This window comes from Eschrichtius robustus, chromosome X, assembly GCF_028021215.1.
Source record: "Eschrichtius robustus isolate mEscRob2 chromosome X, mEscRob2.pri, whole genome shotgun sequence".
NCBI classification, from domain to species: domain Eukaryota; kingdom Metazoa; phylum Chordata; class Mammalia; order Artiodactyla; family Eschrichtiidae; genus Eschrichtius; species Eschrichtius robustus.
Window position 1 is genome coordinate 71,156,262 of NC_090845.1, and position 21,458 is coordinate 71,177,719.

Sequence of the window (21,458 nt, forward strand, 5' to 3'; positions counted from 1 at the left end):
GTTTTTGGTGTCTGTCCCAAGTGGCTAAGGTTGTTTCAGTGGGTTGTGTAGGCTTCCTGGTGTAGGGGATTAGTGCCTGTGTTCTGGTGGATGAGGCTGGATCTTGTCTTTCTGGTGGGCTGGTCCACATCTGGGGGTGTGTTTTGGGGTGTCTATGGCCTTATTATGATTTTAGGCAGCCTCTGCACTAATGGATGGTGTTGTGTTCCTGTCTTGCTAGTTGTTTGGTATAAGGTGTCCAGGACTGTTGCTTGCTGGTCTTTGAGTGGAGCTGGGTCTTGGCGTTGAGATGGAGATCTGTGGGAGATTTTCACCATTTGATATTACATGGAGCTGAGAGGTCTCTTGTGGACCAGTGTCCTGAACTTGTCTCTCCCACCTTAGAGGCATACCCCTGATGCCCGGCTGGAGCACCATGAGCCTGTCCTCCACAAGGTTCAGAATAAACGGGAGAAAGAAATGAAAGAAAGAAAGAAGAATATAAAATAAAATAAAATAAAACGTTATTAAAATAAAAAATAAAAAAAATAATTATTAATAGAAAATTTTTTTATGTAATCAAAAATAAAAACACACACACAAAAAAACGGACAGACAGAACCCTAGGACAAATGGTAAAAGCAAAGCTATGCAGACAAAATCACACACAGAAGCATACACATACACACTCACAAAAAGATAAAAAGTGAAATAAATATATATATATCATTGCTCCCAACGTTCACCTCCTCAATTTGGGATGATTCGTTGTCTATTCAGGTATTCCACAGATGCAGGGTACATCAAGGTGATTGTGGAGATTTATTCTGCTGCTCCTGAGGCTGCTGGGAGAGATTTCCCTTTCTCTTCTTTGTTCACACAGCTCCTGGGGTTCAGTTTTGGATTTGCCCCCACCTCTGCATGTAGATCGCCTGAGGGTGTCTGTTCTTCACTCAGACAGGACAGGGTTAAAGGAACAGCTGATTCGGGGGCTGTGGCTCACTCAGGCTTGGGGAGGGAGGGGTACGGAGTGTGGGGCGAGCCTGCAGTGGCAGAGGCCGTCGTGATATTGCACCGGCCTGAGGTGCGCCATGCGTTCTCCCAGGGAAGTTGTCCCTGGATCACAGGACCCTGGCAGTGGTGGGCTGCACAGGCTCCCATTAGGGACAGTGTATATAGTGACCTGTGCTTGCACACAGGCTTCTTGGTGGCTGCATCAGCAGCCTTAGCGTCTCATGCCCATCTCTGGGGTCCTCGCTGATAGCCGCGGCTCGCGCCTGTCTCTGGAGCTCCTTTAAGCGGTGCTCTTAATCCCCTCTCCTCGAGCACCAGGAAACAAAGAGGCAAGAAAAAGTCTCTTGTCCCTTCGGCAGCTCCAGACTTTTCCCTGGACTCCCTTCTGGCTAGCTGTGGTGCACTAGCCCCCTTGAGGCTGTGTTCACTCAAACAACCCCAGTCCTCTCCCTGTGATCTGACCTCAGAAGTCCGTGCCTCAGCTCCCAGCCCCCACTGGTCCTGGCGGGTGTGCAGACAAGCCTCTTGGGCTGGTGAGTGCTGGTCAGCACTGATCCTCTTTGCGGGAATCTCTCCGCTTTGCCCTCCACACCCCTGTTGCTGCGCTCTCCTCTGTGGCTTGAAGCTTCCCCCCTCTGCCACCCGCCGTCTCCGCCCGTGAAGGGCCTTCCTAGTGTGTGGAAACCTTTCGTCCTTCACAGCTCCCTCCCACTGGTGCAGGTCCCGTCCCTATTCTTTTGTCTCTGTTTTTTCTTTTGCCCTATCCAGGTACGTGGGGAGTTTCTTGCCTTTTGGGAGGTCTGAAGTCTTCTGCCAGCGTTCGGTAGGTGTTCTATAGGAGCAGTTCCACGTGTAGATGTATTTCTGATGTATCTGTGGGGAGGAAGGTGATCTCCGCGTCTTACTCTTCCACCATCTTGAAGCTCCTCTATTCTTTTATGAAGTAGCAAAGAATTTGGCTGAATTCTCTTTTAGTGTTTTGTGGGAAGTGGAAAATGGTAAATTATAACTTTGATATTTAATTGAGGCGATTTCTTCTCTTTTTTTTCATTCTGTCAGTGAAGCCATCTTTTCCTATGCTTTATTTGTTGGTAGATTTTTAAATTTCCCATTGAATCTTTTTATTGGCTATAGATCTATTCAGATTTACTATTTCTTCATGATTCATTCTTGGTAATTGTCTACATTTAGAAATTTGTTCATTTCATCTGTGTTAACCAAATTTGTTGGTATACCTTTGTTCATATTATTCTCTTATTATCTTTTATTTTTCTTTTCTGTAAATCAATAATGTCTCTTCTTTGATTTCTGATTTTAGTTATTTGAGTCTTCATTTTTTTCCTTAATGTAGCTCAACTTTTGTTAGTTTTATTGACCTTTTCAACAAACCAACTCTTTGTTTGGTTTATTATTTATCTTTCCTATTTTGTTTATTTATACTTTATTTTTCCTTTGTTCTTCTACCTATGAGTTTAATTTGTTATTTTTTTTCCAGTTCCTTAAGGAGTAAACTTAGGTTGCTGATTTGAGACCTTTTATAATGTAAATATTTGCAGCCATGAATTTCCTTCTTAACACTGCTTTTGCTGCTTCTCGTATGTTTTAGTATGTTGTGTTTTCATTTTCCTTTGTCTCAGGAATTTCAAAATTTCTCTAGTGATATCTTTGACTCATTGGTTGTTTAAGAGTGTATTGTGTAATTTCCATCATATTTGTGGATTTTCCAGTTTTCCTTCTGTTATTGATTTCTAATTTTAATCCATTGTGTTTAGAAAATATATTTTATATAATTGCAATTAAAAAACTAAGATATGTTTTGTAACCTAATATGTGATCTATCCTGGAGAATATTCCATGTGCACTTAAGAAGAATATATATTCTACCTTTGTTGGGTATTATTCTGTGTAGGTCTGTTAGGTCTAATTGCTCTGTAGTTTTACTCAAATCCTCTATTTCCATATTGTTCTTATGTCTGGTTGTTTTTTTCACAATTGAAAGTGGATATTGAAGTCTCCTATTATTTTAGTAGAGTTGTCTATTTATCCCTTCTATTTTGTCAATTTATTTCATATGCTTAAAAGCTCTGATGTTTGGTGTGTTTATAATCATCATAACTCCTTGGAGATTTGATTCTTTTATCATTATCTACAATGCCTTTCTTTGTCTCTTGTAAGAGTTTTTTTTCTTAAAGTTTTTTTTTTTCTTTGTATTAGTATAACCACCTTTGTTCTCATTTGGTTATCGTTTGCATGACATATCTTTTTCCATTCTTTGACTTGAAATTATGCATATCCTTAGATCTAAAGTGAGTTTCTTGTAGGGAGCATGTATTGGAGAACCTTGTGTGTGGAAACCTGTTTTAATTTTGTCAATCTGTTTTTTAATTGAGGAGTTAAATCCATTTACTTTTAACGTAATTACTGATAGTTAAGGACTTACTATTTCCATTTTGTTATTTGTATTCTGTGTATTTTACAGCTTTTTTTTTGTTTCTTATTTCCTCCCATACTGCATTCTTTTGTGATCAGTTAATTTCTTTTTTTGTACTGGCATATTTTCATTCTTTTCTTATCTCGTTTTGTATATATTCTAAAGATACATTGTTGTTACAATGGGTATTATATATAACATCCTATAGTTATAACAATTTATTTTAAACAAATATCTTAAATTCAATCACATTAACAAATACTTTTACAGCTCACATTCCCTCCTTTATGTTATTGAGGTCACAAATTATACCTCTATTTAATTAAATAGATTAGATTAAAATAGGTTTATAATTACTTTTGTGCTTTTACTTTAAATCCTTTGGAAGAATAAAAAATGGGGCTCTAAACCAAAATTACAATAATACTAATTTTTATATTTGCTCTTGTATTTATTTACCTTTATTCAGAAAGTTTATATTTATTGGCTTCTAATTACCATTTAACCAATTTCATTTCCACTTGAAGGACTTCTTTTAATATTTCTAATAGGACAGGCCAACTCTCTCAGCTTTTGTTTATCTGAAAACGAGTTATTTCTTTCCTCATTTTTGAAAGAAAGTTTTACCACATATAGAAGTTTTAGTTGGCAGTTTCTTTTTCTTTTTCTTTTTTTTAATTCCAGCACTTTAAATGTATAATCCCACTGTCTTTTGTCCTGAAAGGTTTCTGCTTAGAAATCTACTGATAATCTTATTGAGTATCCCTTTTACATGATAAGTCTCCTTCCTCTTGCTGGTTTCAAGGTTCTCTCTTTATCTTTGTCTTTTGACAGCTTGATTGTAATGTGTCTCAGTGCAACTCTCTTTGTATTTTTCCTACTTGGTATTCCTTGAGCTTTTTGTGTTTGCATAGCTCTGTCTTTTCTCAATTTTTGGACGTTCTCAGCAATTATTATTTCAAATAAAATTCTTTGCCCTTTTGTCTCTCTATTCTCCTCCCTGGACTTCTATCATGTGTATATTTGTCTTTTTGATTGTGTCACATTAAGATCTGTTCACTTTTATTCACTTTTTTTTTCTTTTTGCTGTTCCAAATACATAATTTCAAATGACTTGTCACCAAGTGTATTGACTTTTTTCTTCTGCCTGTTTGAGTCTACTGTTGAACCTTTCTGGTAAAATTTTCAATTCAGTTATTGCATTTTTCAGCTCCAGAATTTTTCTTCGGCTCTTTTTGTAATTTCTATCTCTTTGTCAATATTCTCATTTTGTTCATATGTTGTTTTCTGGATTTCCATTAGTTTTTTTTTTTTTTTTGTCTATATTTTCCTTTAGGTGTTTGAGCATAATTAAGACAGTTGTTTTAAAGTTTTTGTCTGATAAATATGAAGCCTGTGTTTTTTCATTGATGGTTTATGGAGACTAATATGTTTCTATAATGGGTTATGTTTTTCTGTTTCTTTGTGTTGTGATCTTTATTGAATATTGAACATTTGGAAAAAAAAAACAAACAAAACTGCCCCTCTTGTCTTTGGAGACTGGTTCCATGCAGGGGAAGATTTTCACCTATATGTCAGACATGAAGGCTTTAGTGTTTCTCTGTATATTATGTGCATGTGCCTTCTCTGGGTATATACACGTACGCATTTTTTCCCAATTCTCTTTAAACACTTCTGCTTTTAAATGTCTTAATTTCCCTAAGGGTCTTACCTTTGTTTCTACACAGAATTTTAGCTACTTTCTTGCATATATTAATTAGTAATCTCTTATCCTTTTTGTCTGTGAGACTGAGTTTCCCTGTGGCATTCATGAATCATGCTGTTGATTCTTTTGTCTTCCACTAGCCTGAGATTCCAGCTGCTTTTAACTATCTGAGATCCAACTTAGGTGTCACAGTGTCCTATTACTCAGGAAGCCTGCAGACAAGTTAAAACATTGCAATTTTCTCTTTGGTTCACAGAAGTGAACTAAGAATCAGGTTGCTCCTTCCCCCAAACCATCCTGTACCACATCAAGAAGGGTATGGGGCAAGGTGAATTAAAAGCAACATAAAGTTTCCTACCATGTTGAATGTAGCTTTTTCTTTATTGGGTGTTTGATTGGTGAAGACTTTTGCATGATTTTCAGAACTCTTATTAAGTATTTTTAAGTGAAATATTGTTGATTTACAATATTGTGTTAATTTCCAATGTACAGCAAAGTGATTCAGATGTATATATATTTCATATTATTTTCCATTATAGGTTGTTACAAGATATTAAATATAGTTCCCTGTGCTATACAGTAAATCATTGTTGCTTAACTATTTTATGCATAGTAGTTTGTATCTTTTAATCCCATACTCCTAATTTATTCCCCTTTCCCTTTCCCCTTTGTAACCATAAGTTTTTTTTCTGTCTGCTAGTCTGTTTCTGTTTTGTAAATAGATTCATTTGTATTGATTTTAGATTCCACATATAAGTGATAACATATAATATTTGTATTTCTCTGTTTGACTTACATCACCCTATTAATTTTGTATTCAGTTTTTTGTTATTTATTTAATGTTTCCAGGGAAAGCATGAACCTTGAGCTTCTTAGTTCACCACCTTGCAGACATCACCAACCCTATCAGCTTTTGACTAACACATTTTGAAGATATGTAATTAAGTGCATGCAGATATGGATAGTTATTTATTTTTGATTAATTGAAACGTTAATTATTAGAAATATTCCTTTTGTCTATGATAATACACATTTTCTGAAATACAAGTTATCCCACATTAGAATAGCCACTTCAGGTTTCTGGATTAATTTTTTCACATTATAAGTGGGTAGAAATGAAAGCCTAGTCATCTAGGCTCCATGGACACAAGGCTTTTCTGATTCTATAAAATACACACCTTAATATTACTGCAAACTTAATTATACTAGCCTTTTCCTCACATACGTTCTCAAACCCAAGAAGAAACTCTCATTGAAAGACATATTTTCTTGAAGGTCAGTCTTATAGACTAGTTGGCTTTAGTCTTGTCTTTAGCCCATTTATTTAGCCTCTCTGAGCTCTAATCTCCTCATCTGCAAATGCATTATACATTTGACTCGACCTGTCAGAGTGATTCCAGCTCTCACATTTCATAAATCTGATCCTATGTTGCCACCTGAAGTTTTATTCTATGAGCCATAATGACCAAGGTATGTCCTGAAATTCCCTGGTATTCAGGGTAACAACTGATATGAATAATAGAGCAGGAAGAAAAATAAGTATAAGAAATCATTAATTCTTTATGTCAGATATGCTCAAGAGGTGAATTAGAATCAATCTGCAGATCTTAAGTACTTAAAGTTGTTAGCTTACAAATAAGCAATTTGTGTAATTTCTAGCATGGAGTAAGAAAGCATGGTCTTTCAGTAGACTGGTATCCTTCCCCACACAACTACACTGCCTGCACACATTTCTCCCTATATTGTCGTTGTCACAAAATGCTGGAGATAGAAATGAACTTATCTGTGAAACAGAAACAGAATCAGGAACATAGAAAACAGACCAGTGGTTGCCAATGGGGAGGGAGTTGGAGGAGGGATAGAGTGGGAGGTTGGGGTTAGCAGATGTAAGCTTTTATATACAGAATGCATAAACAACAAGGTCCTATTGCATAGCACAGATAACTATATTCAAGATCCTATGATAAACCATAATGGAAAAGAACATTCAAAAAATAATGCATATATATGTGTAATTAAATCACTTTACTGTATATCAGTAATTAACACAACATTATAAATCAACTATATTCAATTAAAATAAATAAATAAAAATTTTAAAAATACAGGAGAAAAAAATGAGTTCTGTAGCAAAATGTTGAGGTTCCTGCCTCAAGTTTTAGTTCATTCTCCAAAAAGAAAAAACTTGAAGAAATAACTCTGCAAGAATATATTTTAACTTCTCACGCTATATACCATCTATCATTTTACCTACACAGTCCGAATTTCTTTGTTAACTTTTGTTGTTCTTCATATTGAATGTCATATAAAAGACATGCTTACTACTAATGTGACTATCAGTCTTCATGTTGAGTTTTTAGTAGGGAAAATTGGTACAACTGTGATCTTTTTGACTTTTCTTCATTGATTTAACACCTACTACAAATTCTTTTTTCCACTGAAAAGAAAAATTATATTCCCCTTTATGTAAAAATAAATATTAAGGAAGTAAAATTTCATTTACTTTATAAAGTCAAATTGATGATTATAAATGTTCATATTCCCCCTCAAAATACACTTCTTTATAAATCCTGACATAATTGTTTCTTCAAAAGCTGTTAATTTTAGCTGAAATTGTTGCAATAATCACATTAAAATATATGTAAATCAAACCATCATGCTATATGCCTTAAACTTATGCATTCAATTATTTCTCAATAAAACTGGGGGGAAAAGCTATTTTTTTTCTTGTGTTGAAATTTTTAAATGGGATCAAACTTAATCAATGCTTTTATTCGGTGCATATCTACTATATGTTCCAAACTGAAGTAATTGAAAATATTTTAAAAATATATTATGATAGATGAGAAGTTTTCAAAATTAAAAATTGGAAATATACTTTGACAAAATTAATTTTGTAAATGAAGGGCTAAAAAGGTCACTCTGTATGGTGGTATTTTAATTTTTTATAAAAAATTATGTTGTGTCAATAATCTTGCAAACTATCAGAGCAATTATTAAGAATAAAAACATGCTACATAAGGAAAGGAAATTTATGTTATTTGCAATGTAAAATGGCCCCACTCTATTGATGACTAATACCACTTGAATTTACAAAAGTGTTTGTAATGAAATTTTTGTCTTTTTTTATGTCTTTTCTGCACAAAGAAAAACTCTGTGTTTTGTACTCAATGGAGTGCTCCTAATACAGCCTGTGTGTATATTTTGTATGTGTGTTCATAGTCTATATTCTGCAAGTTCTTCAACAGAAAACTTATCAAACTCATGAGGTACAGGATTTTGTCAGCTGTGGGACATAGGCATTCTTTTTGTCATGATTCCAGGCTTCTAAATACAGTGCTTAGAAGTTGGAAGATATTGAGGGGGTGGAGGAAGTGTTACATTTGGGTGAACTTGGGTAGGAAAGACTAGAGTTAGATGTGCCAAGATTTTCTCTGGAGTTCTGAATGACATAAAGCACTTGGCATTAGTTCTGGCAATTTTATTTGCCACCTATTCAGAAACAGAGAAGCCCAAAGGAACCCTCATATGTTTTACTAGAAGGCAGAACAGCTTTTGCTGACTTTCCCCATGTATATTCCTCAGAGGATTTATCAAGTACAAAGAGGATAGCAAGTCTGCCAGCTGCTGAGGTCCTGTGCCAGTAACACCTAAAAGGCAGGCAGCAGACACTTTCTCTGGTGCTAGTTCCCCAAATGTTAAGAATGGCCAGGAATTCTGGGAATTTTTAAATACTAGGAGGCTTAGTTTACCTGAAAAAAAAAAGAAATGTCATACCAAAATCCCATGGAAACAATTTTTTGGTCTCTTCCCCTTCTTTCCCCTGCTTCTTTAGATTTTCTCTTTTGTTCTCTTTCCTTTGAGCATCTGTTTTATGTTATTGGTGTTCATTCATAGCAACTAAAATAAACTTTATAAACTATATTATGTACAGCATTCTTGATAGCTCACAATGTGACATTAATAATAGAATAAATGGAATTCAAAAACTTTTCTCTCTCTCTGATTCTCTCTCTATATTTAGGTATATTTTAAGTGTCTAAACCAGACCAATTACACTTAGAAGCTACTTTACTTAATCCTCCTGTTTACCTCATGGGAAAAATCACCAAAAGCAGCTCTTAAAATGTCAAAACCCCAAAATATGCATTAAGGCAGAAAGGACATCTGTTTCTTCCCAGGCAAACCTTCAGGAGTCTCCTGATATTTTTAATTAAAGTAGCAAATAGATTAATATCTCTTATATCTCGACAAACATACTGCTTGGGGAAAAGTAGATGAAAAAGAATGCATTAATAATCCAAATCACAGTGAAAATGTCCAAAGCAGGAGTGCAATCGTGGATTGTACAATATAGTTGGTTACAGGCTCTTTGATTTTCTGTAACTATGAATGCTTTTGCAATGACTGAACTTCATACCAAGAACATTAACTGACAAATGAGAAAGGGCAATGGGTTTCTGACAAAAAGAAAAAAAAAAAAAAACAATGTTCTAAAAGGTAGAGAAAAAATTTGGACTTTTTTCTTTTCTTTTTTTTTTTTTTTTGTAGAAGACACAGATGCCTTTAGATAAAGCACTTGGCATTTGACTACCCCTCTAAGAAAATGAAAATGAATTGAAGAAGAAAATTTCTTCTGACACAAAGACATTCATATCCCCACTGAATCATGAGCTCTAGCAATCGGCTTTGACTTGAACCTTTGCAACATCTTAATAGGTTTTTTAGAGTTTGTGGTTCCATTTTAAAAACTCAGAATCACATTGTGCCATTAGAAAATCAGAACCAGTTGTGAAATTTGTTGAATTTTAATATCTGATCTTGCCCACTTAAACTTAGAATCAGTTCACTTTTGTTTGTAGTAAGAATTAGTATTCCCTTTGGCTAGAATAGGATATCTTCATTTATAGATACTACTGCTATACGAAGAGTATAATTCTACATGGAAGAAGATTTTCTGGGTCTAAGTAGCAGAGAGAGCAATTAACGTGAATACTCAAGTGTGTGAGTTTGATAGTTTAATAAGCTATTAAATAGCTATTAATAAGCTATTAAACCAGGACATCAACTTATGAATAAATGTTCTTGTAAAATAATTATTACAGAATTGGGTTGTAAACATGATTAATCATCTCAAGGTGTTAGCTCAGGGTATTTCCCCCACAGATTTCATGGCACTTGCTACATAAACCATGGGTTACCATGAAGACTTCAGTAGCAGACATTTCCAATATTTTAATTTTGGGATATATGGTTTGGCAAAATCTAACCATTTTATATATTTGGAAAACAAACATTCTACATTTAAAAAATTAAAAAAGATTTTCAATTTGAATTACAAATCTGAATATAGTACTTCATAAGAAGCACGAATCAGAGATTTGAGTCACCAATAAATGTAAGGAAAATGATTGGTCACTTAAAACGCATTGGCTATTGAGGTACATTCAGTAATACCTAGTACATACAGTTAGTAAAATAATTTAATTTGCAATGTGTAAGTTTATTTTAACAAAATAGTGTTTGTAAGAGGATTCCAATCAGAAGCAGCTGAATGTTTACATAAGATCCCTCATCTAAAATGTACAAAACACATTTTAATCTATTTGTAATTAACAACTAGAGATTTACACAGAAAGTATAATAAACACATGAATGATATTTCATTTGTTCTTCCATAACATATAGTAAAAGTGTTTTCCATTTTTATCTGAAAATCATCTCTGTAGAAACTGAAAACCGTGAGGCCTTTAGGGACTTGATATACATTTTGGTAATGGATGACACCAGAAAGCACCAGGAAGATCTTCTAAAGTACTAGAAGTGTATAATGTAGAGCTATTTTTTTGAGTAAATGTAAGAAAGACTGGGGAGCATTAGAGAAATGTTAACACTCCTGTATGGGAGTTTTTAAAAAGCTGAGATGGTGGTGAATTCTGAATAGGATGAAAAAGTCATTAGAATAATTCCCATTTTTTTTAACTGGGAGTCTGAAATAATTTAGATAAAGAAGGAAACGTTTGTCTAGATAGAAGGAATTAGAGACAACAAAAACATTTTGGCAAAAATGTTAGAAAGATCTGCACATAAAGATAAAGGAAGCATCAAAGATGATTTTAAGATTTCATCAGAAATTTGGTGGGTAATTTTACTGACCAATGTTATTCATGTGAAGATTACCAATAAGTTATCATCTGCCCTTTTGGAAAGCAAAAACATTATTTGAGGGCTATGACTGATAATGGCTGAATGGGGTTGTAATGAAAATACAATCAAAAGTAGAGTACTCTTATCAGGATGTTTCATTGGTGAAATGCAAATATTGCCCTTTTCAAGTTATAAACAACCAAATGTCATATAAATATTGTATTGGATAGCTTACATTTACACTTTCAATCCATTCTCAGCATTTCTTCTCTATAAGACCTACCTGTTTGGACTATATCTGTCTGCTCCTTTCCCTTCCGCTTGAAGTTGGTCTTTATCAATGGGGACCCCCAGTACAAAATTAGAGGAAGGAGAATAGTAAATTCAAGGTATTTAGTCATCCACCCCATTCCCTCCCTACAGTCTCTTTGATAGTGAAGTGACTCTATAAAAGTTTTCATCACAAAGAGAAATATTGTAACTATGTGAGGTGTTGGATGTAAACTAAGCTTACTGTGGTAATTATTTCAGAGAATACACATGTATCAAATCATTATATAGTACACCTTAAGCTTATAAAATGTTATATGCCAATTATATCTCAATAAAATTGGAAAAAAAAATAAAATAAAGGGAACTGGTCCTCCCAAGGTGACATCTCTCTATGAGACTTTTCTAAAAATTCCAATAACTTGTTCTTCCCTTCATCATTTTAAACCTGGTGGTGGTGACAGATATCCAGTTATTATGGTACTATTGCTTGTAGTTTCCCTAAATCCACTTCACATTTGGGAAAAAAATCATATATTAACCCCCTTCAAATTATCTTTTTTTTTTTTCTTTTTTTTTGTTATTTATGTTTTTATTGGAATATAATTGCCTTACAATGTTGTGTTAGTTTCGGCTGTACAATGAAGTGAAAGAGCTATATGTATACCTATATCCCTTCCCGCTTGGAACTCCCTCCCACCCACCTCCCATCCTACCCATCTATGTCATCACAGGGCACCAAACTGAGCTCCCTGTGCTATACAGCAGGTTTCCACTAGCTATATGTTTTACACATGGCAGTGTATTTACGTCAAACTTAATCTTCCAATTCGTCCCACCCTCTCTTCCCCTGCTATGTCCACATGTCCATTCTCTACATCTACGTCTCTATTCTTGCCTTGAAAATATGTTCATCTGTACCATTTTTCTAGATTCCACATATATGCATTGATATATGATATTTGTTTTTCTCTTTCTGGCTTACTTCACTCTGTAAGACAACTCTAGATCCATCCACACCTCTACAAATGACCCAATTTCATTCCTTTTTATGACTGAGTAATAGTTCATTGTATATATGTACCCCACATCTTCTTTATACATTCATCTGTTGATGGACACATAGGTTGTTTCCATGTCCTGTCTATTGTAAATAGGGCTTCAATGAACATTGTGGTACATGTGTCTTTTTGAATTATGGCTTTCTCAGGGTATATGCCCAGTAGTGGGATGGCTGGGTCATATCATAGTTCTATTTGTAGTTTTTTAAGGAACCTCCATACTGTTCTCAATAGTGACTGTATCAATTTACATTCCCACCAACAGTGCAAAAGGGATCCATCTTCTCCACACCCTCTCCAGCATTTATTATTTGTAGATTTTTAATGATGGCCATTCTGACTGGTGTGAGGTGATACCTCATTGTAGTTTTGATTTGCGTTTCTCTAATAATTAGTGATGTTGAGCATCTTTTCATGTGCCTCTTGGCCATTTGTATGTCTTCTTTGATGAAATGTCTATTTAGGTCTTCTGCCCATTTTTAAATTGGGTTGTTTGTTTTTTTTTGATATTGAGATCCATGAGCTGTTTGTATACTTTGGAGACTAATCTTTTGTCTGTTGCTTCATTTGTAAATATTGTCTCCCATTTTGAGGGTTGTCTTTTCATCTTGTTTATGGTTTCCTTTGCTGTGCAAAAGTTGTAAGTTTAATTAGGTCCCATTTGTTTATTTTTGTTTTTATTTTCTTTACTCTAGGAGGTGGGTCAGAAAAGATCTTGCTGTGGTTTATGTCAAATGGTGTTTTTCCTATGTTTTCCTCTAAGAGTTTAATATTATCAGGTCTTACATTTAGGTCTTTAATACATTTTGAGTTTATTTTTATGTATGGTGTTACAAAGTGTTCTAATTTCAGTCTTTTACATGTAATCCAGTTTTTCCAACACCACTAATTGAGAAGCCTGTCTTTTCTTCTGCATTGTATGTTCTTGTCTCCTTTGTCATAAATTTGGTGACCATATGTGTGTGGATTTATCTCTGGGCTTTCTATCCTGTACCACTGATCTATATTTCTGTTTTTGCACCAGTACCATACTGTCTTCATTACTGTAGCTTTGTAGTATAGTATTTTATTTGCATAGATTAATACATAATAAAGCTCTTTGTTGGTCAATATTTCTTATTTTTTAGTTTGATATGAGATATTGACTATCAACATTTTTATCATTCCAGAATATTTATTGCAGAACTATGTTGATTTGTTTTTCTCCTTCAGAAAAACAATGCCTTACTAGAAACACTTTTTGTTTATCTTAACAGGACTGGTTAATTTGGATGTCAAAGTATATTGCATAGTTGCCCCTTTTAATTAAAGAGCTACTTCTTCATTTATACATTTTTTTTTAAATTGGGGTATAGTTGCTTTACAATGTTGTGTACAGTAAAGTGAGTCAGCTATATGTATACATATATCCCCTCTTTTTTGGATTTCCTTCCCAGTTAGGTCACCACAGAGCACTGAGTAGAGTTCCCTGTGCTATACAGCAGGTTCTCATTAGTTTTCTATTGTATATGTATTAGTGTATATATGTCGATCCCAATCTCCAAATTCATCCCACCCCTGTTTCGTCTCTTGGCATCCATAAATTTGTTTTCTCCATCTATGTCTCTATTTCTGCCTTGCAAAGAGGTTCATCTGTACTATTTTTCCAGATTCCACATATATGTGTTAATATACAATATTTGTTTTTCTCTTTCTGAGTTACTTCACTCTGTATGACAGTTTCTAGGTCTATCCACATGTCTACAAATGACCCAATTTAATTCCTTTTTATGGCTGAGTAATATTCCATTGTATATATGTACCAAATCTTCTTTGTTTGTTTGTTTTTGGACTGGTAGAAGCACCTTATTTATTTTTAACTCATTTTATATTGTACTACAGTTGATTAACAAAGTTGTGTTAGTTTCAGGTGTACAACAAAATGACTCAGGCCTACATATACAAGAATCTATGCTTTTTCAAATTCTTTTCTCAATAAGATTGTTACAGAATATTGATCAGAGTGACCTGTGGTGTTTTTTTTTTTATTCTATTGATATAAAATATGACATTAATGGAATATCTTATGTTAAAACCATGTTGAGTTTCTGAGATAATTCTCACTTAGTTTTGGTATATAATTTATTTTATATGTTGCTGGATTCTGCTTGCTAGTATTTTGGTGGAAGTTTTTGAATTTGTATTCGTAAAAGATTTGGTCTGTGGTTGTCTTTACTTTGATGTATTTTTCTAGTTTTAGTATCAGGGTAATACTGGCCTGATAAAATTAATTAGTATGTATTCTTTCCTATTCTATATTTTGGAACAGTTTATAAAGAATTGATGTTAATTCCTATTTCCATGATTGGTAGAATTCGACAAACACTGGACCCATCTGAGTCTGTGCCTTAAGAATAATTTCTCGCAGAGACCTAAAGATGGCAGAGGAATAAGACGTGGATTTCACCTTCCTCCCCACAAATACATCAAAAATGCATCTACATGTGGAACAACTCCTACAGAACACCTACTGAAAGCTGGCAGAAAACCTCAGAGTTCCCAAAAGGCAAGAAACTCCCCATGTACATGGGTAGGGCAAAAGAAAAAAGAATAAACAGAGACAAAAGAATAGGGACAGGACCTGCACCTCTGCGAGGGAGCTGTGAACAAGGAAAAGTTTCCACACACTAGGAGACCCCTTCACTGGTGGAGATGGGGGGTGGCGGGGGGGGGAAGCTTCAGAGCCACAGAGGAGAGTGCAGCAACAAGGGTGCAGAGGGCAAAGTTGAGAGATTCCCGCAAAGAGGATCAGTGCCGACCAGCACTCACCAGCCTGAGAGGCTTGTCTGCTCACCAGCCAGGGCAAGTGGGAGCTGGGAGCTGAGACTCCAGCTTCAGAGGTCAGATTCCAGGGAGAGGACTGGGGTTGGCTGCGTGAGTGCAGCCTGAAGGGGCCTAGTGAGCCACAGCTGGCTTGGAAGGAGTCCAGGAAAAGGTCTGGACTTGCCTACGAGTCAAGAGACCATTGTTTCTGGGTGTGTGAGGAGTTGGGATCCAGGGCACTGCCTAAACAAGCTCCAGAGACCGGCACGAGCCACGGCTATCAGTGCGGACACGACAGATGGGAATGAAATGCTAAGGCTGCTGCTGCAGCCTCCAAGAAGACTGTATGAATGCACAGGTCACTATCCACACCTCCCCTTCCGGGAGCCTGTACATCCCACCACTGCCAGGGTCCTGTGGTCCAAGGACAACTTTCTCGGGAGAACACACGGTGTGACTCAGGCTGTTTCAACATCATGCTGGCCTCTGCTGCCTCAGGCTCGCCATGCATCCATACCCCTCCCTCCCCACGGCCTCAGTGAGCCAGAGCTCCCTAATCAGCTGCTTTTTAATCCGTCCTGTCTGAATGAAGAACAGACGACCTCAGGTGACCTACACTCAGAGGCAGGGCCAATAAAAAGTTGAACCCCAGGAGCTGTGTGAACAAAGAGGAGAAAGGGAAATTACTCCAAGAAGCCTCAGGAGCAGCAGATTATATCTCCACAACCAACTTGATGTACCCTGAATCTGTGGAACACCTGAATAGACAATGAATCATCCCAAAATTGAGGCAGTGGACTCTGGGAGCAACTGCAGACTTGGGATTTGCATTCTAAATCTAATTTGTTCCTGGTTTTATGTTTATCTTAGTTTAGTATTTAGAGTTTATTATCATTGGTAGATTTGTTTATTGATTTGGTTGCTCTCTTCCTCCTTTTATTTAATATATACATTTTTTTTAATCTTTTTTTCATTTTTGCAGGGTGTGACTGTGTATGCTTCTTTGTGTGATTTTGTCTGTATAGCTTTGCTTTTACCATTTGCCCAAGGGTTCTGTCTGTCCGTTTGTTTGTTTGTTTGTTTTCTTTTTTATAGTATAGAATTTAATGCTTGTTGTCATTGGTGGATTTGTGTTTTGGTTTGGTTGCTCTCTTCTTTCGTTGTTTCTTTTTTTTTTCTTTTTTCTTTGTTACTATTTAATTGTTTTTAAATGTTTAATAATTATGTTTTATTTTAATTATTATACTTTATTTTATTTACTTTATTTTTTTCTGTCTTTCTTTTTTTCTCCCTTTTCTTCTGAGCTGTGTGGCTGACAGGATCTTGGTGCTCCAGCTGGTGTCAGCCCTGTGCCTCTGAGTGGGAGAGCCAAGTTCAGGACATTGGTCCACCAGAGATCTCCCGGCTTCATGTAATATCAAATGGCGAAAGCTCTCCCAAGGATCTCCATCTCAATGCTAAGACCAAGCTCCACTCAATGACCAGAAAGCTACAGTGCTGAACACCCTATGCCAAACAACTAGCAAGACAGGAACAAAACCACACCCATAGCAGAGAGGCTTCCTAAAATCATAATAAGGTCACAGACTCCAAAACACACCACAGGACACGGTCCTGCCCATGAGAAAGACAAGATCCAGCCTCATCCACCAGAAAACAGGCACAAGTCCCCTCAACCAGGAAGCCAACAAAACCCACTGAACCAAATTTAGTCAATGGGGGCAGACACCAAAAAAAAAAAGGAACTACAATCCTGCAGCCTGCAAAGAGGAGACCCCCAAACACAGTAAGTTAAGCAAAATGAGAAGACAGAGAACACACAGCAGATGAAGGAGCAAGGTAAAAACCCACCAGACCAAATAAATCAAGAGGAAATAGGCAGTCTACCTGAAAAAGAATGCAGAATAATGACAGTAAAGATGATCCAAAATCTTAGAAATAGAATGAAGAGAATACAAGAAACATTTAACAAGGACCTAGAAGAATGAAAGATCAAACCAACAAAGATGAACAACACAATAAATGAAATTAAAAATTCTCTAGAAGGAATCAATAGCAGAATAACTGAAGCAGAAGAACGGATAAGTGACCTGGAAGATGAAATAGTGGAAATTACTCCCACAGTGCAGAATAAAGAAAAAAGAATGAAAAGAATTGAGGACAGTCTTAGAGACCACTGGGACAACATTAAACATATCAACATTTGAATTATAGGGGTCCCAGAAGAAAAAGAGAAAAAGAAAGGGACTGAGAAAATATTTGAAGAGATTATAATTGAAAACTTCCCTAATATGGGAAAGGAAATAGTCAAAGAAGTCCAGAAAGTGCAGAGAATCCCATACAGGATAAATCCAAGGAGAAGCATGACAAGACACATATTAATCAAACTATCAAAAATTAAATATAAAGAAAAAATATTAAAAGCAGCAAGGGTAAAACAACAAATAACATACAAGGGAAACCCCATAAGGTTAAAAGCTTATCTGTCAGCAGAAACTCTGCAAGGCAGAAGGGAATGGCAGGACATATTTAAAGTGATGAAAGGGAAAAACCTACAACAAAGATTACTCTATCCAGCAAGGATTTCATTCAGATTCGACAGAGAAATTAAAACCTTTACAGACAACAAAAGCTAAGAGAATTCAGCACCACCAATCCAGATTTACAACAAATGCTAAAGGAACATCTTTTAGCAGGAAACACAAGAGAAGGCAAAGACCTACAATAACAAACCCAAAACAATTAAGCAAAACGTAATAGGAACATACATATTGATAATTACCTTAAATGTAAATGGATTAAATGCTCCAACCAAAAGACATAGACTGGCTGAATGGATACAAAAACAAGACCCGTATATATGCTGTCTACAAGAGACCCACTTCAGACATAGGGTCACATACAGACTGAAAGTGAGGGAATGGAAAAGATATTCCATGCAAATGGAAATCAAAAGAAAGCTGGAGTAGCAATTCTCATATCAGACAAAATAGACTTTAAAGTAACAATGGACAGATAATCCAAAATGAAAACAAATAAGGAAAGACAAGCCTTAAATGATACATTAAACAAGATGGACTTAATTGATATTTATAGGACCTTCTATCTAAAAACAACAGAAAACACTTTCTTCTCAAGTGTTCATGGAACATTCACCAGGATAGATCATATTTTGGGTCACAAATCAAGACTTTGTAAATTTAAGAAAATTGAAATCGTGTCAAGTATCTTTTCTAACAACACTATGAGACTAGATATCAATTACAGGAAAAATTCTATAAAAAATACAAACACATGGAGGCTAAACAGTACACTACTCCATAACCAGGAGATCACTAAATAAATCAAAGAGGAGATCAAAAAATACCTTGAAAACACAATAACCCAAAACCTATGGGATGCAGTAAATGCATATGTAAGAGGGAAGTTTATAGCAATAAAATCCTACCTCAAGAAACAAGAAACATCTCAAATAAACCACCTAACCTTAAACCTAAAGCAATGAGATAAAGAAGAACAAAAAAACCCAAAGTTAGCCAAATGAAAGAATTCATAAATATCAGATCAGATATTTTTTTTTTTAAATGAAGGAAACGATAGCAAAGATCAATAAAACTAGGTGGTTTCTTTGAGAAGATAAACAAAATTTATAAACCATTAGACAAACTCATCTAGAAAAACGGGAGAAGACTCAAATCAATAGAATTAGAAATGAAAAAGGAGAAGTAACAATTGACACTGCAGAAATACAAAGGATCAAGAGAGATTACTACAAGCAATTACATGCCAATAAAATGGACAGCCTGGAAGAAATGGACAAATTCCTACAAAGGTACAAACTTCCAAGGCTGAACTAGGAAGAAATAGAAAATATAAGCTAACCAATCACAAGCACTGAAATTGAGACTGTTATTAAAAATCTTACAACAAACAAAAACCCAGGACCACATGGCTTCACAGGCAAAATTGATCAAACATTTAGAGAAGAACTAACACCAATCTTTCTCAAATTTTTCCAAAATATAGCAGAGGCAGGAGCACTCCCAGACTCATTCTACGAGGCCACCATCACCCTGATACTAAAACCAGGCAAAGATGTCACAAAGAAAGAAAACTACAAGCCAATATCACTGATGAACATACATGCAAAAATGCTCAACAAAATACTAGCAAACAGAATCCAACAGCACATTAATAGAATCATACACCATGATCACGTGTGGTTTATCCCAGGAATGCAAGGGTTTTTCAATATACGCAAATCAATCAATGTGATAAACCATATTAACAAACTGAAGGAGAAAAATCATATGATCATCTCAATAGATGAAGGAAAAGGTTTGACAAATCTAACACCGATTTATGATGATAAAAAAAAAAAAAACCCTCCAGAAAGTAGGCATAGAGGGAACTTACCTCAAAATAATAAAGGCCATAATTGACAAACCCACAGCCAACATAATTCTTAATGGTGAAAAAGTGAAACCATTTCCACTAAGATCAGGAACCAGGCAAGGTTGCCCACTCTCACGACTATTATTCAATATAGTTTTAGACACAGCAATCAAAAAAGAAAAAGAAATGAAAGGAATCCAATTTGGGAAAGAAGAAATAAAGCTATCACTATTTGAAGATGACATGGTACTATACATAGAGAATCTTAAAGATGCTACCAGAAAACTACAAGAGCTAATCAACAAACATGGTAAAGTAGCAGGATACAAAATTAATGCACAGAAATCTCTTGCAGTTCTATACAGTAATGATGAAATATCTGAAAGAGGATTAAGGAAAGATTCCCATTTACCATTGCAACAAAAGAATAAAATACCTAGGAATAAACCTACCTAACAAGACAAAAGACCTGTATGCAGAAAACTATAAGACACTGATGAAAGAAAGTAAAAATGATACAAACAGATGGAGAGATAGACCATGTTCTTGGATTGGAAGAATCAACTATGTGAAAATGACTCTACTACAGAAAGCAATCTACAGATTCAGGGCAATCCCTATCAAACTACCAATGGAATTTTTCACAGAACTAGAACAAAAAATTTCACAATTCGTATGGAAACACAAAAGACCCCGAATAGTCAAAGCAATCTTGAGAAAGAAAAATGGAGTTGAAGTCTGGTTTCCTTACTTCAGACTATACTACAGAGGTACAGTAATAAAGACAGTATGGTACTTGCACAAAAACAGAAATACATATCAATGGAACAGGGTAGAAAACCCAGAGATAAAGCCATGCACATATGGTCACTTTATTTTTGATAAAGGTGGCAAGAATATGCAATGGAGAAAAGACAGACTCTTCAATAAGTGGTGCTGGGAAAACTGGACAGCTACATGTTAAAGAAGGAAATTAGAATACTCCCTAATACCATACACAAAAATAAACTCAAAATGGATTAAAGACCTAAATGTAAGGCCAGACACTATAAAACTCTTACAGGAAAACATAGGCAGAGCCCTCTATGACATAAATCACAGCAAGATCCTTTTTGACCCACCTCCTAGGCAAATGGAAATAAAAACAAAAATAAACAAATGGGACCTAATGAAACTTAAAAGCTTTTGCACAGCAAAGGAAACCATAAACAAGACCAAAAGACAACCCTCAGAATGGGAGAAAATATTTGCAAATGAAGCAATTGACAAAGGATTAACCTCCAAAATTTACTAGCAGCTCATGCAACTCAATATCAAAAAAAGAAAAAACCCAATCCAAAAATGGGCAGAAGACCTAAATAGACATTTCTCCAAAGAAGATATACAGATGGCCAACAAACACATGAAATAATGCTCAACATCACTAATCATTAGAGAAATGCAAATCAAAACTACAATGAGGTATTACTTCACACATGTCAGAATGGCCATAATCAAAAAATCTACAAACAATAAATGCTGGAGAAGGTGTGGAGAAAAGGGAACCCTCTTGCACTGTTGGTGGGAATGTAAATTTTTCCAGCCACTATGGAGAACAGTAGGAGGTTCTTAAAAACTAAATATATAACTACCATACGACCCAGCAATCCCACTA